This window comes from Lissotriton helveticus, chromosome 7, assembly GCF_964261635.1.
Source record: "Lissotriton helveticus chromosome 7, aLisHel1.1, whole genome shotgun sequence".
NCBI lineage: Eukaryota > Metazoa > Chordata > Amphibia > Caudata > Salamandridae > Lissotriton > Lissotriton helveticus.
The window spans coordinates 1,779,056,845-1,779,073,784 of NC_136068.1; positions in this window are offsets into that span (position 1 = coordinate 1,779,056,845).

A 16,940-nucleotide genomic window follows, 5' to 3' on the forward strand; every position below is an offset into this window, starting at 1 on the left:
TTCAAGGGCTGCTCAGAAACAAAATGTGCCATTTTCCTGAAAATTTCAGCCGATTCCGTCCACAAACGCCAAAGTTATTAGACATAGAATTTTCAAAAAACCCATAGAGAAAAAATCCTAACTATATATACCTACTGGCGACCGCCAGTAGGTAATATATATATATATATATATATATATATATTCACTGAAAATCAATAGGTTTTAGGGGTGTTATAGTTAGTTGGACATACTCATACAAAACCATTGAAATTCCTGCGTTATAGTTAGTACTAACTATAACTCGCGCGCCCGCAATCCACTGCTGATGATGTCACATATTACATCATTCATTACATGGTCAGTGACATCACTGATGACGTCACTGATGACATCATCCAGTGAATGTGAATTTCTAAGGTTTTTAAATGCTAATTCCTAACTATAACATGTCTGAAATCTATGGTTTTCTCAGTGAATTTCAAAGGTTTTTTAAATGCTAAGTCCTAACTGTAACATGTCTGAAACTTATGGTTTTTCAGTGAATTTCAAAGGTTTTGTAAATGACCATTTTTAAATGTATTCATTCTTATATTTATTTTTTTGATACTGATTTACTACATTTTTTAAAACTATTTATTTTTAGATATTTTATTTTTAAAATTACATTATAATTACATTATACATTACATTACAAAATATACTTTCTCAGAATGAATTACTTTAGTTTAAATACTTTGCAAATAGGCGATAGAGTTTTAGAGTTTTGAGTACAGTAGTTACAGTTGTTGCAATGGACAACACAATTTCAAACACAATGCAACATTGAGCTGAATGGGAATTTCTAGTTAAATGCATTTAGTTACTTTATGGAATTCTTTTCTAGCCACAGGACTGCATCCTAGATTCAGTCCTGGGACATCTCATGTAAACAGTTGAGTAAAAGCGTTTTGGTTACAGTAGTGATTTTCAAGGAATTTTCTTGTATTTTAAAAGTTGACACTGAAATTTTTTCACATATAATCACCAATGTTATCCTATGGGAGGAAATTTACTTCGCAAGTAAGTAGTGCTGTCATTACTTTTTCTTACTCATTGGTAGATCCTTGATCTAGCACTGGTGCATCTCCTGTACAAAGTTGAAAGAATGTGTTTAAGTCATACAGGTGATTTTGAAGGAATATTTGTAGTTTGTGAAAATAGACACTTAGAAACTTTGCTGGTGAAAACCAGACAATGGATTCCAACGGAAGGAATTACAAGTTACTTGTAAGAATGGTTTCAATTACTTTTGAGGGTCAGTGCTGAGCTAAAAGATGCAGCACTGAGTTCTCTCCTGATAACAGGTGAGTAAATCGGAATTCGTTATTCAGATGATTTTAGGTGAATATTTAAAAGTTTCAAAACTCTACACTTAGAAGAATTTCCAAGTGAAACCAGTCAATGTTACCCTATGGAAGGAAATTCACTTAGCAGGTAAGTAGTGTTATCGTTATTTTTTCTTACTCAGTGGTGGATCCCTGGTCCAGCACTGGTGCATCTCCTCTAAACAATTGGAATATTTGTAGTTTGTGAAAATAGACAATAAGAAACTTTTCTGGTGAAAACCAGACAATGGATTCCTATGTAAGGAAATACAAGTTACTGGTAAGTATGGTTAGAATTACTTTACTGGGTCAGTGCTGGGCTAAAAGATGCACCACTGGGTTATCTCCTGATAATAGGTGAGTAAATCGGAATTCGTTGTTTGGATGGTTTTAGGTGAATATTTAAAAGTTGCAAAACTCCACACTTAGAGGAATTTCCAAGTGGAACCAGTCAATGTTAGCCTATGGAAGGAAATTCAAGTTACTGGTAAGTATGGTTAGAACTACTTTTCAGGATCAGTACTGGGCTCAAAGATGTTGCACTGAGGGGCACGGCCTGCACCACCTCTCTGCAACGCAGCATAGTGCACTTCCTAGAAGCACCTGGTGGGCTACTTGGCCCCCATGGTCCCTCAGGTTTGAAGTGGAATTTTTTCCCCAACATAAAAAACGCCACAGGGCGTATTTGCACACATCACTTCAGGCCCCTCCCTTCACCACTGTGTAAATACAGCCTGTCACCGTTCTAAGTTGAGAGATTAAGTCCCGTTCAATCCTAGGGGTCCCTAGGGACAATTTAGCCCACTAGGTACCTCCAGTAAGCGCCACAGACCTGCGTTGCAACGAGGTGTAAAAAGGGGAGTGGCCTCTGACCACCTCTCTGCAACGCAGCTCCCTGGCGCATACTGGAGATACCTGTTAGCCTATTTGGCCCTCAGTATTCAAAGAAAATTAATTCCCTAACTTAAAACGCTGCACAGGGTGGTTTGCACAGTGGTGAAGGAAGGGGGCGTGGCCTGAGGTGATATGTCTGCAAACACACCCTGTGGCATGTTTTAAGTTAGATAATTCATTTCTCCTCCATCCTGTGGGTCCCTGGGGGCCAACTAGCCCACCAGGTACCTCCAGGTTGCCCCAAGAGGCTGTGTTGCAGAGAGGTGTTCTGAGGCCACGCCTCTTTTTACAACACTCTGCAACGCACCTCCATCGCGGTACCTGGTAGGCTAGTATGCCCCCAGGGACCCTCAGTATTGACAAGGAATTAATTCTCCAACTTAAACGGCGCCACAGGGTGTGTTTGCACACATGTGAACTCAGGCCCCACCCCCTCCCTTCACCACTGTGCAAACGCACCCGTGGCACGTTTTAAAATGGGGGATTAAGTCCCCTTGAATACTGAGTGTCCCTGGGGTGCAACTAGCCCACCAGCTACCTCAGTAACTGCCACAGAGCTGCATTGTAGAGAGGTGTAAAAAGGGGCATGGCCTCAGAACACCTCTCTGCAACGGAGCTCCCTCGGGCATACTGGAGGTACCTGGTGGGCTACTTGGCCCCCAGGGACCCCCAGTATTTAAGAGGAATTTGTTCCCCCTCTGCAAACGCGACATGGGGCGCATTTGCAAAGTGGTGAAATAGGAGGCGTGGCCTCTGGCTGCGATCCCAATTAAAACAAAAAAAAGGAATTTAAGTAGGGGGGCTGTGTAGCCCCTCTTCTTTTTCAAATTTGTTTAGCCCTGGGGACCCCATCGCCCAGGGCCTGCCCCCAATTTTTTTTTACAATTAAAGTATTGGGAAGGGGGCCATGTTGGCCCCCCTCCTGAGGCCATAATCTGCCCCGGGGACCTTCCAAATAGGAACGCAATTTGCAATGACAGGGTGGGAGCCGCGAGGTTACCGCCCTGCCATTGAAAACGGCAGTGTCCCGGGGTGGGCACCTCAGGACAAAGCAGGAGCTGGCCCTGGAGGGTGGCGGTCCCCAGGGCCTAGATAAGGCCCCATCAATTGTAAAGCCCCAGGGGGTGGTGGTCCCCAGGGATTGGGGGTCCATAACAGACCCCCAAATTAAAAATGTAGTGCGCCGGAGAGGCTGCGGTCCCTGGGGCGTGTGGGGGGGGGGCTCAAGCCCTCCCCACACAGGTTTTTTTATTTTAAAAAAAGCCCGGGGGTGGTGGTCCCCGGGGCTTCGGGGGGCCTTTGAGCCACCCACCGACTTATAATTAAAGCCCCCGGGGTGGCGGTTCCTGGGGCTGTGGGGGGGGGCCTGTGAGTCCCCCTGCATACATTAAATTTGAGCCCCGGGGGTGGCAGTCCCTGGGGCTGGGGGGCCTCAAAGCCCCCCTACCCTTTTAAAAAAAGCCCTGGGGCTGGCGGTTCCCGGGGCTGCAAGGGGGTTCCCATGAGCCCCCGCATACATTACATTAGAGCCCCGGGGGTGGCAGTCCCTGGGGCTGGGGGGCCTTAAAGCCCCCCAACCATTTAAAAAAGCCCTGGTGGGTGGTAATCCCCGGGGCTGCGGGGGTTCCCTGTGAGCCCCCCACATACATTACATTAGAGCCCCAGGGGTGGTGGTCCCCTGGGCAGTGTGGACCCCCCCACTTTTTTTTAATAATGCCCCCAGGATTTGGCCCCCAGGGGGCAAATTACCATATTTACCGGGAGACGCGTTTCTTTTTTTTTTTCTATCGCTAGGATGCACGGATCCTACGTGAATCCCTTGTGGGACCCCCTGAGCAGGCCTAGGGGGTCAGGGTGTGTCTACCCTGCCCCCTTTTTGCATTTTGCAGCATTTGTTTTTGGTTTTGTGTGCCTCGAGGCACAAGATGGCTGCCAACACTTCCTGATTTTGACTGTTGTTAACCAATTACCATACAGCTCGCGCACGGCAGGGTGCGTGCAGGCTGCGCTTAGGGTACGCGGATAGGTCCGCGGATCCACCTTCCCATAGATATATATGTGCTTTTAAATGTCATTTTCTCAGAAACTACCAAACGGATTTACACCAAATAAGCAAAAGGCACGAGTCTGAACTGAGGACTATCTCTTGGTGTAATTCCGTTCAGCAGTTTGGGCTGTAGCTGCGGCTAAAGGTCCTATGGAAAATTGCATGGGGAAATGTGTTTTGGGACCCCCCATTTCTTTTGCCCCCCCCCGCTTCATGAATCATCATGAAACTTTCAGGATAGGAGCGGACGGAGCTGGACAAAAGTTTGGAAAATGTTGCGTATATTCGCCAATCGGCGACAAAGTTATTCCAAATAAAATGTTGCAGATTTCCAATGGATAATAGGTGCTAACTATAAGTATCTACTTGTGACCGCCAGTTGATAATATATGTGTATATATATATATATATATATATATGTATATATATATATATATATATGTCGCTCCTGTGTTGTGCACCAAACTCCCAGCACTCTCGAGCGGGTGCCCTTTAGCGGGTGGCGCCCCCGCCTCTATGACTGCTTCAAAAGTTCCGTAGTGTTACGCTACAAGAAACAGCACTCACGGTAGCGAGCTTCAGTTTTTATTAAGCTCACGGTGTTCAGACGCGTTTCGGCATTCGCCTTCCTCGGTGTTAACATGGCGCCGCCGAAACGGCCATTATTTATATTCAAACATTAAAGTTCATGGATACAGAAAAAGGACACCACTAAACAAATGCGGGCGCCATCTTGGAGTGGAGTATTCCATCACCTTACATTTGCGAAGCAAAATCGTAATGCACACAGGTATCATCAAACTACTGAATGAGTTCATGACCCTCCCACATTCAATGTATAAATGACATTGCTTTTATAGAGCCCTGAATGGGCTATTCGCATTTCATCCACAATATCCATGAATGTAAACAACCCCCACAAAACTCCACATTCCCATTTATCAAAACTCATCCATATAAAAGTTACAGTTCCTTTACAATTTCCAGTTTACCTAAAATCAAATCAGTTTAAATTAATTGTCCCTCAAATGTACCGCCAATTCCTCATGTGAATTCAGGCCTGCTGGTGTCTTAGTGTTCAAATCAATGATATATCTTGACTCTAACCTTCTGAGAGTCGTCAATCTATCACCTCCCCTGGGATTCTGTGGTACATGGTCTAAGCAAAAATAAGTCAGAAGATTCCTATCCCCATTGTGCCAGTCCTTAAAGTGGCGAGCCACTGGATACGTAAGGTCCCCATTATTAATGGCTCTGGCATGCTCTAAAACCCTGATTTTTTGGCAGGATGAATGGTACTACCTACATATTTCAATCCGCACGGACACTGCAAGCAGTATACTGTGTACGGGGTGGTACATGTCAGAAATTTGTTAATCATCCTAGGTTTACTCAATCCTGGTACCTGGAATGACGAAACTTTCTTGCTGCCAGCACAGGCCTTACATTTTTTGCAGGGATGGAAGCCCTTGATCACATTCTCAAAGTTCTTCGGTTTTCTCTTTTGTACATAACTACTCGTTACGCTATCTCTGACAGATCTTGCTTTGCGGTAAGTTATGAGGGGTCTTTCAGGAATATCTGATCCGATAACCGGATCCATCTGTAGAAGTTTCCAGTGTCTGTTAAATATATTCCTCAATTTGGTCGCACCTTGTGAGTAGGTGGTGATCATTCTGAAATTATTCACTCTCTCTTCCTCACCCACTCCTTTGGTGCTCACCTTTAGGAGACTCTCTCTCATCACAGTGTCTACTCTGCGTTTGGCACCTTCCAAGACCTGGGGGCTATATCCCCTCTCTCGAAATCTAGCCATGCTCTCAGCCGCATATTTCTCATAGTCACTGCTCCTAGTGTTGTTTCTCTTAATTCGGAGCAGTTCCCCATATGGGATACTATTTTTCAATCTAGGAGGGTGTCCGCTGTGAGCATGCAAAATGGAATTTCCCGCAGTGGGTTTCCGATATAATTTAGTGCAAACTCTCTTGTCGACAACTGTGACTACCAAATCTAAAAAATTCACAGATGCCTCACTAATGTCAGCTGTGAATTCCAGATTGTTATCATTCTGGTTCAAGGCTCCTATATACTCAAGAGCACTCTCCTTTGTCCCTCTCCATATGACGAAGAGGTCGTCGATATATCTATGCCAGGTGACAATTTTCTCTGTCCATTGATCTTTATCTACTGCCCAGGCCACCTGCTCCTCCCACCAGCCCACGAATAAATTAGCGTAGCTGGGGGCGAAGCAGGTTCCCATCGCAGTCCCGGACAGTTGTTTAAAGTGTTGGCTCTCAAATAGAAAGATGTTATTGTGTAAACAGAATTCTAGGAATTCTACCAACATGGCATTGTGCTCAGTATACTTGGCTTCTCTATTTCTCAGAAAGTACTGTACCGCTTTTACTCCTTGCTGATGTGATATGCAGGTGTACAGACTGGTAATATCCATAGATATCATTACATCTCCTTCTCTCCATACAACATTATCCAATTTGCCCAAAAAATCCTTGGTATCTTTTGTGTACGATCTCAATTTCACCACAAAAGTAGACAAGAAATGATCGATATATATAGAAACATGTTCGAGCAAACTGCCTTGGGACGAGACAATAGGTCTCCCTGGGGGACACGTAGCGTTTTTATGAACTTTTGGGAGATGGTAGAAACAGGGCGTGACAGGGCTAAGCTTTCTCAAATACAAATACTCCTCCGTCTCCAACATTCCCTTCTCATACCATTCCTTAAGCATCATATAGCATTCCCCAATACTGTTCATATAAACATCTTTCTTCACTTTCATATATGAAGTCTCATTATTCAATTGCCTCAGTGCTTCTTTATTATATGCCTCAAGTGTTTGTACGACAACGTTTCCACCTTTGTCTGAAGGTTTTATAATTAACAAAGGGTCCTTATTCAAGCCAGCCATCGCCTGATACTGTTCTCTCGTAAAGTTACCATCCTTCTTCAAAAAGTCATTGTCATTGCCTCTCAACAATGTCAAGTCTCTTATAACATTGTCTACAAATGTATCAATAATATCATTAGGCATCTGTGGAACAAAGGTAGATACTGGCCTGAATGTAGTCGATGCACTCTTTTGTTCAATTCCCGAGGGATCAGCCGACCCCCCTAACTCGATTCTAAGTTCCTCCAAAACCTGAATCGCTGGAAGGTCTCGCTCCAGTAGAACATCCGTTCTCTCCTCTGTTCCTTTTTTCGACAATCCAGTGTCTTTTTTCGGACGCAACTTGAAAAATGTATGCAGCTTTAGCTTTCTGGCGAACTTGAATAAGTCTATCCTCGTCTGTGTGTATTCCAGTTTCCTCTTAGGACAGAACGATAGTCCTAGCTGCAACACACTCTCTTCTGTCTTCGTTAATACACGCGGGGTCAAATTGATGATGGTCAAGTTGTCAGGAGTAGCGCTACTTAACGTTTCCTGGTAAACTTCTTCCTGCTTCTGGTAAGCATTGGTGAGCCTATTCCGCTTGCTCCGGCGGCCCCCCCTCCTCGTTTTCCTGCATCTTTTTGCCCAGGTTCCGGGGGCTTCCCCTTCGTGTTGTTCTGCCACGACTGCCGGATTACTTGGAACTCGCTTTGAAAAAGCCCCGGTTTGTTCCCCAAGCTTTTGCCTGGTTGGTTATCCTCATCGGAATGTTCTGGTGTCGTTACCTCAGATTCAGATGTCTCACGTTCCTCAGTGGGCTTTTGCGCTGTTTTTTCTTGCAGCATCTTTCTTGGTGCGTCATATTTCTTTGCGAACGTCAGGATTCTACCCGCCGAGTAATCCCGTTCGTCCCTTTCAAACTTCTCTTGCTTGCGGGCTCGGATTTTACCTTCGTATGTTTTAAGGCGCTTCTTCATGCCTTCTCTGAGGGTGTCCTGTTTCTCTTTGTCCGCATCTTTCCCAATTTCCAATTCGAGTTCCTCGATATCTTTACGGACCTTCATATGGTCACTCCAGGCAAAGTCAATAAGAATCTTTGGCATTCCTTCACACGAGAGCGCTGTATGCTCGGACCATTTTTGAAGGAGCAGTGGGTCGGGGTTCTCGTATGCCGGGACCGTATATATTCTCAGGCCCCGGGGGACCCTTTTGACCTCTACATAGTTCCGGTGTTTGAATATACAACTGGAATGTATTGTGACGTGGACCGCGAGGAAACGGCCTTAGAAGTCTTCAAAAAGAGACCAACCCCGAAGGAGGGCGCACTGCCCCGGGAGAATACTGAGAAACCCACAACCCTGACCAAACAATTTGTGGCTTTGGAGAGACTATACGAACGGGAAATCCGTAAATGGTGGGAGGGTACCTCACTTCAGAACTATGTAGAGGTCAAAAGGGTCCCCCGGGGCCTGAGAATATATACGGTCCCGGCATACGAGAACCCCGACCCACTGCTCCTTCAAAAATGGTCCGAGCATACAGCGCTCTTGTGTGAAGGAATGCTAAAGATTCTTATTGACTTTGCCTGGAGTGACCATATGAAGGTCCGTAAAGATATCGAGGAACTCGAATTGGAAATTGGGAAAGATGCGGACAAAGAGAAACAGGACACCCTCAGAGAAGGCATGAAGAAGCGCCTTAAAACATACGAAGGTAAAATCCGAGCCCGCAAGCAAGAGAAGTTTGAAAGGGACGAACGGGATTACTCGGCGGGTAGAATCCTGACGTTCGCAAAGAAATATGACGCACCAAGAAAGATGCTGCAAGAAAAAACAGCGCAAAAGCCCACTGAGGAACGTGAGACATCTGAATCTGAGGTAACGACACCAGAACATTCCGATGAGGATAACCAACCAGGCAAAAGCTTGGGGAACAAACCGGGGCTTTTTCAAAGCGAGTTCCAAGTAATCCGGCAGTCGTGGCAGAACAACACGAGGGGGAAGCCCCCGGAACCTGGGCAAAAAGATGCAGGAAAACGAGGAGGGGGGGCCGCCGGAGCAAGCGGAATAGGCTCACCAATGCTTACCAGAAGCAGGAAGAAGTTTACCAGGGAACGTTAAGTAGCGCTACTCCTGACAACTTGACCATCATCAATTTGACCCCGCGTGTATTAACGAAGACAGAAGAGAGTGTGTTGCAGCTAGGACTATCGTTCTGTCCTAAGAGGAAACTGGAATACACACAGACGAGGATAGACTTATTCAAGTTCGCCAGAAAGCTAAAGCTGCATAAATTTTTCAAGTTGCGTCCGAAAAAAGACACTGGATTGTCGAAAAAAGGAACAGAGGAGAGAACGGATGTTCTACTGGAGCGAGACCTTCCAGCGATTCAGGTTTTGGAGGAACTTAGAATCGAGTTAGGGGGGTCGGCTGATCCCTCGGGAATTGAACAAAAGAGTGCATCGACTACATTCAGGCCAGTATCTACCTTTGTTCCACAGATGCCTAATGATATTATTGATACATTTGTAGACAATGTTATAAGAGACTTGACATTGTTGGGAGGCAATGACAATGACTTTTTGAAGAAGGATGGTAACTTTACGAGAGAACAGTATCAGGCGATGGCTGGCTTGAATAATGACCCTTTGTTAATTATAAAACCTTCAGACAAAGGTGGAAACGTTGTCGTACAAACACTTGAGGCATATAATAAAGAAGCACTGAGGCAATTGAATAATGAGACTTCATATATGAAAGTGAAGAAATATGTTTATATGAACAGTATTGGGGAATGCTATATGATGCTTAAGGAATGGTATGAGAAGGGAATGTTGGAGACGGAGGAGTATTTGTATTTGAGAAAGCTTAGCCCTGTCACGCCCTGTTTCTACCATCTCCCAAAAGTTCATAAAAACGCTACGTGTCCCCCAGGGAGACCTATTGTCTCGTCCCAAGGCAGTTTGCTCGAACATGTTTCTATATATATCGATCATTTCTTGTCTACTTTTGTGGTGAAATTGAGATCGTACACAAAAGATACCAAGGATTTTTTGGGCAAATTGGATAATGTTGTATGGAGAGAAGGAGATGTAATGATATCTATGGATATTACCAGTCTGTACACCTGCATATCACATCAGCAAGGAGTAAAAGCGGTACAGTACTTTCTGAGAAATAGAGAAGCCAAGTATACTGAGCACAATGCCATGTTGGTAGAATTCCTAGAATTCTGTTTACACAATAACATCTTTCTATTGGAGAGCCAACACTTTAAACAACTGTCCGGGACTGCGATGGGAACCTGCTTCGCCCCCAGCTACGCTAATTTATTTGTGGGCTGGTGGGAGGAGCAGGTGGCCTGGGCAGTAGATAAAGATCAATGGACAGAGAAAATTGTCACCTGGCATAGATATATCGACGACCTCTTCGTCATATGGAGAGGGACAAAGGAGAGTGCTCTTGAGTATATAGGAGCCTTGAACCAGAATGATAACAATCTGGAATTCACAGCTGACATTAGTGAGGCATCTGTGAATTTTTTAGATTTGGTAGTCACAGTTGTCGACAAGAGAGTTTGCACTAAATTATATCGGAAACCCACTGCGGGAAATTCCATTTTGCATGCTCACAGCGGACACCCTCCTAGATTGAAAAATAGTATCCCATATGGGGAACTGCTCCGAATTAAGAGAAACAACACTAGGAGCAGTGACTATGAGAAATATGCGGCTGAGAGCATGGCTAGATTTCGAGAGAGGGGATATAGCCCCCAGGTCTTGGAAGGTGCCAAACGCAGAGTAGACACTGTGACGAGAGAGAGTCTCCTAAAGGTGAGCACCAAAGGAGTGGGTGAGGAAGAGAGAGTGAATAATTTCAGAATGATCACCACCTACTCACAAGGTGCGACCAAATTGAGGAATATATTTAACAGACACTGGAAACTTCTACAGATGGATCCGGTTATCGGATCAGATATTCCTGAAAGACCCCTCATAACTTACCGCAAAGCAAGATCTGTCAGAGATAGCGTAACAAGTAGTTATGTACAAAAGAGAAAACCGAAGAACTTCGAGAATGTGATCAAGGGCTTCCATCCCTGCAAAAAATGTAAGGCCTGTGCTGGCAGCAAGAAAGTTTCGACATTCCAGGTACCAGGATTGCGTAAACCTAGGATGATTAACAAATTTCTGACATGTACCACCCCGTACACAGTATACTGCTTGCAGTGTCCGTGCGGATTGAAATATGTAGGTAGTACCATTCATCCTGCAAAAATCTGGGTTTTAGAGCATGCCAGAGCCATTAATAATGGGGACCTTACGTATCCAGTGGCTCGCCACTTTAAGGACTGGCACAATGGGGATAGGAATCTTCTGACTTATTTTTGCTTAGACCATGTACCACAGAATCCCAGGGGAGGTGATAGATTGACGACTCTCAGAAGGTTAGAGTCAAGATATATCATTGATTTGAACACTAAGACACCAGCAGGCCTGAATTCACATGAGGAATTGGCGGTACATTTGGGGGACAATTAATTTAAACTGATTTGATTTTAGGTAAACTGGAAATTGTAAAGGAACTGTAACTTTTATATGGATGAGTTTTGATAAATGGGAATGTGGAGTTTTGTGGGGGTTGTTTACATTCATGGATATTGTGGATGAAATGCGAATAGCCCATTCAGGGCTCTATAAAAGCAATGTCATTTATACATTGAATGTGGGAGGGTCATGAACTCATTCAGTAGTTTGATGATACCTGTGTGCATTACGATTTTGCTTTGGAAATGTAAGGTGATGGAATACTCCACTCCAAGATGGCGCCCGCATTTGTTTAGTGGTGTCCTTTTTCTGTATCCATGAACTTTAATGTTTGAATATAAATAATGGCCGTTTCGGCGACGCCATGTTAACACCGAGGAAGGCGAATGCCGAAACGCGTCTGAACACCGTGAGCTTAATAAAAACTGAAGCTCGCTACCGTGAGTGCTGTTTCTTGTAGCGTAACACTACGGAACTTTTGAAGCAGTCATATATATATATATATATATATATACACATATGACTGGTGTGAGTAATGCAGATAAGAGATCGAGATCTGCAAAATACTTTTTCACCAAAGAAAAGAATAACTCGCACTACAGGAGTTTTGTATCAAGACTTTTTACTTCAGTATGATACAGCCATCAATATCAGGTCCTCTCAACACGTGTCAACCACTCTGGTCTTGATCATGGTTATCAGTGATCCACATTTCTGGTCTTATATACACAATTGTCCATGTGGTCATTATAATGCATTCTGGGAAATGTGTTTTTTATGCAGAAACATATAAATTGTGACAGTATTTCCAGTGCACAGTCTTAATATTTACAAGTTAATAATATCACACCTTTTCCATTCTTTAGGCCACATTTTGGGGTCTATATATACACAATTGCCCAGGTGACCGCCCCGCCTATGCCAGACTACACCTCCCCTGTAAACACCACCAGCGCCAACCACCTGACCTCCTGGTCCAACATTAACGACGACTAGACACGCAAGGTCATGAACTCCATCCACTCAGGATCTCCGTCTGACCCATGCCCACACCACGTATTCAACAAAGCAGACGCAGCCATTGCACCCCAACTACGGAAGGTCATCAACATCTCCTTCGAAACAGTGACATTCCCGGAAAGCTGGAAGCACGCCAAAATCAACACCCTCTTCAAGAAGCCCAAAGCGGACCCCAAGGACCTCAAGAACTTCCGGCCCATCTCCCTGCTCCCGTTCCCGGCAAAGGTCATCGAGAAAATCATCAACATGCAACTGGCCCACCACCTGGAAGACAACAACATCTTGGACCCGTCCCAGTCCGGATTCAGACGAAACCACTGCACCGAGACAGCCCTCATCACCGCCACAGATGACATCAGGCGCCAACTAGACAACGGCGAAACATCAGCCGTCATCCTCCTGGACCTCTCAGCCGCCTTTGACACGGTCTGCCATAGCACTCTAAAGACACGCCTCCTAGAAGCTGGAATCCAAGAGAAGGCTCTTGACTAGACCACGTCCTTCCTCTCCGGCAGAACCCAGAGCGTCCGCCTGCCACCCTTCGGATCCGAAGCCACCAACATCATCTGTGGAGTCCCCTAGGGCTCATCCCTCAGCCCAACGCTGTTCAATGTCTACATGGCCCTCTCGCACAAGTGGCCCGCCATCACGACCTCAACATCATCTCCTACGCTGACGACACCCAGCTCATCCTCTACCTCACCAAGGACCCACACATCGCCAAAACCAACCTCCACGAGGGAATGAAGGCCGTCGCCGACTCGATGAGGACCAGCCGTCTGTAGCTGAACTCGGACAAGACAGAGGTCCTCATCCTCGGACCCACCCCTTCAGCCTGGGACGACTCCTGGTGACCGACCACACTGGGAACAGCACCAACACCCACCGACCATGCACACAATCTAGGATTCATCCTCGGCTCCTCCCTCACCATGTCTAAGCAGGTGAACGCCGTCCCCTCCTCTCGATACAACACCCTCTGCATGCTCCGCAGGATCTATAAGTGGATCCCGACCGAAACAAGAAGAACGGTGACACAGGCCCTCGTCAGCAGCAGACTGGACTTTGGCAACACACTCTACGCAGGAATCCCAGCCAAACACCTACGATGACTACAACGCATCCAAAACGCCTCCGTCCGACTGATCGTCAACGTCCCCCGCCACAGCCACATCAGCTCCCACCTGATAGACCTACACTGGCTCCCAGTCAACAAGAGGATCACCTTCAAGCTCCTCACCCATGCATACAAAGCACTCCACAATGCCAGACCAGCCTACCCCAACAGCAGACTCAGCTTCCACACCCCCACCAGCCAGCTCTACTCTGCATGCCTCGCCCTCGCCGCTGTCCCCCGCATCCATCGAACTACCTCTGGTGGCAGATCCTTCTCCTACCTTGCCGCCAAGACTTGGAACACCCTCCCTACCCACATACGGCAGACCCAAGACCTACTCGCCTTCAGAAGACTCCTCAAGAACTGGCTCTTCGAGCAGTCCCCCCTCTGCCCTTGGGACCCTCACGGGTAAGTAGCATGCTTTACAAGTACTCTGATTGATTGATTGATTGATTGGCCATTATGAGGCATTATGAGAGATGTGGTTCTATTTATGCAGCAAGTTACAATATTTATAGTGCACATTTTACATATTTACAATATAGTTTTAGTGAATCCACATTTGTTGTATCGGCTCAATAAGTAGTGGCATAGTGCCTGAGGCATTATATGTTCACATGAGTGTTAGCTATCACTCATGTGAACATATAATGTCACATGAGTGAGGGGAAAAATGAAGGCCAAATTCAGAGTCTTCCCGGTACACTGTGTGCTGAATCAAAATTCAGTGTATAGGAATGAAGAAAACATGAAATCCTCTATTCATGTATACATAAAACATCTACCGTTGTAGATGAAACTTGGAATACCTCATTTAGAAGATTAACCGCACATACATGCAAAGCATTGCCTTCAGCATTGGAAGCATCAGCAATAATCGTTTCCGATGTTGCCTGCATGCCCGTTGTTTTCTCTCATACCTCAGTAGGAACAAATTGCGTCTGTGAGATCTCAATGAATGCGCTCATCAGGATTGGTAGCCTCAGGGGAACACAGAGCATGGGCCGTTATCGGGTCCAGCAGAGAATCGACATCCATTGGCATGACTGACGGGAGTGTTAGACAGATATCTAGCACGTAATCTTCATCGCAAAGCAGGCAATGTAGAACAGGTAAGATGCAATCTTGCCAGATTGGTCTGAATGACAGAAACCGTATGGTGTTTAATTCTCGTAGACAAGGTAAACCCAAAAGTTGTACTATGCGCTCATGACACTTCCTTTCCAGGAGAGCTTTCTCCACTGTGCTGGGAGTGACGCCGGTGGATTGGCTTGCCATAGCATAGCAGTAGGAATAAAAACAGAATTCCTGCAACGAGTGCCACCAAACACCGAGTGCAAAAAGTTTTGAATGATTCTGAGGCCTACATGAAAAGGTGTTAACAGTCCTGAACATACGTTCTTAAGTACATGCACAATTCCGCTCGTATCAGGCATGTTTCAGATACGTCCCAACATTTCTGTGAAATGTGTAGGGCAGTTTGTACTTAACAGAGCCTGTATCTCAGCCGAAGTCCTTGCAATTTGTAGATCATAGGTTTCTTTGGCCGAGGTCGAAGGCACTGTTTGTTGTAAAAGAATGACTTTCATTCTGCTTAAAGTATCAATTCGTTTAGAAGAGATGTTCAGTGAAGGCCATGAAGGCGACTCCCTGATTGTGTCTATTTTGGGGAACAAGACTTGCATACAGCAAGTGACCCTGGAAGTAACCGTTACTAGATATGGGATACCTGGCAACATGCCATAGCAGCTGTGATCATTCAACATAATGTAACTTCCATTTGAAAGTTGTCCAAAAATTGGATTAATCACTGCGGCTGGTGAACATTGCAGGTGACAGAACAAATTTACAGTGGAACCTTTGCAATCCCCATGTAAATTAATACCCTGACATAGGAGAGAACCGCTTAGTGCATTTTCAGTGTGTACCGCTAAGAAACACTACACACCCACCACTCCAACATCTGTGTGTGTAAGGTAAATCCCAGGATGTCTTGATGTACTCTTTACCCAACCTTTCATTTTTGCCTGCTGGTATATTTTTGATGCAATACTGAAAATGGAAAGTTGTAACAGGCAGAGTTATTTTGCCATGGATGATTCATTCAGTAGCACGGTTTTTCTGCTACCGAAAATGGCAATTTTTCCAGTTTGTCAATGCTCTGCACTGTATACTTTGCTCCCATCTGTGCCAGTTCGACCTGTTTTTTCAGTGAGATTGAATTCTGAAAACAGAGACTTTGTGTTGATAAAACGCCGAGGCACATAGCCTGCACGCAAGTTTTCCAGCCTAATAGCAAAATAGAACGTAGCCGAGACTGGACTTGTCGCAGCATGACCAAGTCTTGTTCCATAATGTATATGGCAGAGGATACAATGTTGCCCAATGAATATATCCTGGATGACAGAGTCATTAACCCATTGTCGACCACAACAAGCGATTTCTCTTATTTAATATGATCAATTTCTTGTATTCTTACTGCAGCATCTGCCTAGGTAACCTTCCATATTTCATTATAAGCAGCGTAGATACCTGCATATATGAAACGTTTTTGAAGCGGTTTTCTTTGATCTAGAAAAAATCCCTAAGGTCTGCACCTTCTTTAAGTAAAGATAAGTGTTGTAAATTTCGGGAGCCAATCAAGACACAATGTTCTTACACTGTATGTTATTATTACCCCTAGATGCTGTCTTTGAACATAGCGTGGGTCTGGCCTATTGATAGTGAAACCCTGTATTTAGATCAGAATAGTTCTCGACAGATGTTTGTGTCTGTGGGCCAGAGCAACCAATTTTCCCTCTCAGGATCTGATCTGTTGTGATGTAAAATAGTTTGTACATCGACCTCCTCCTGTGAAGTACTATTACTTGCAGGTGCAGGTATGGACGGAGTGTTCATTTCTTTGATCCTGGCTAACCCAAGGCAAGACGTTTGTTGGACAGTGTCATTCAAAAACAATATTTGCTGTGGGATGATACGGGGTCTAAATAAAGCTTATATCCCCTTTGTTCTTTCCAAAAGTTGAAACCCTGTCTAGACAATTGGGTAATAAAGGCTGCAGCATAAATTTGTTTTGT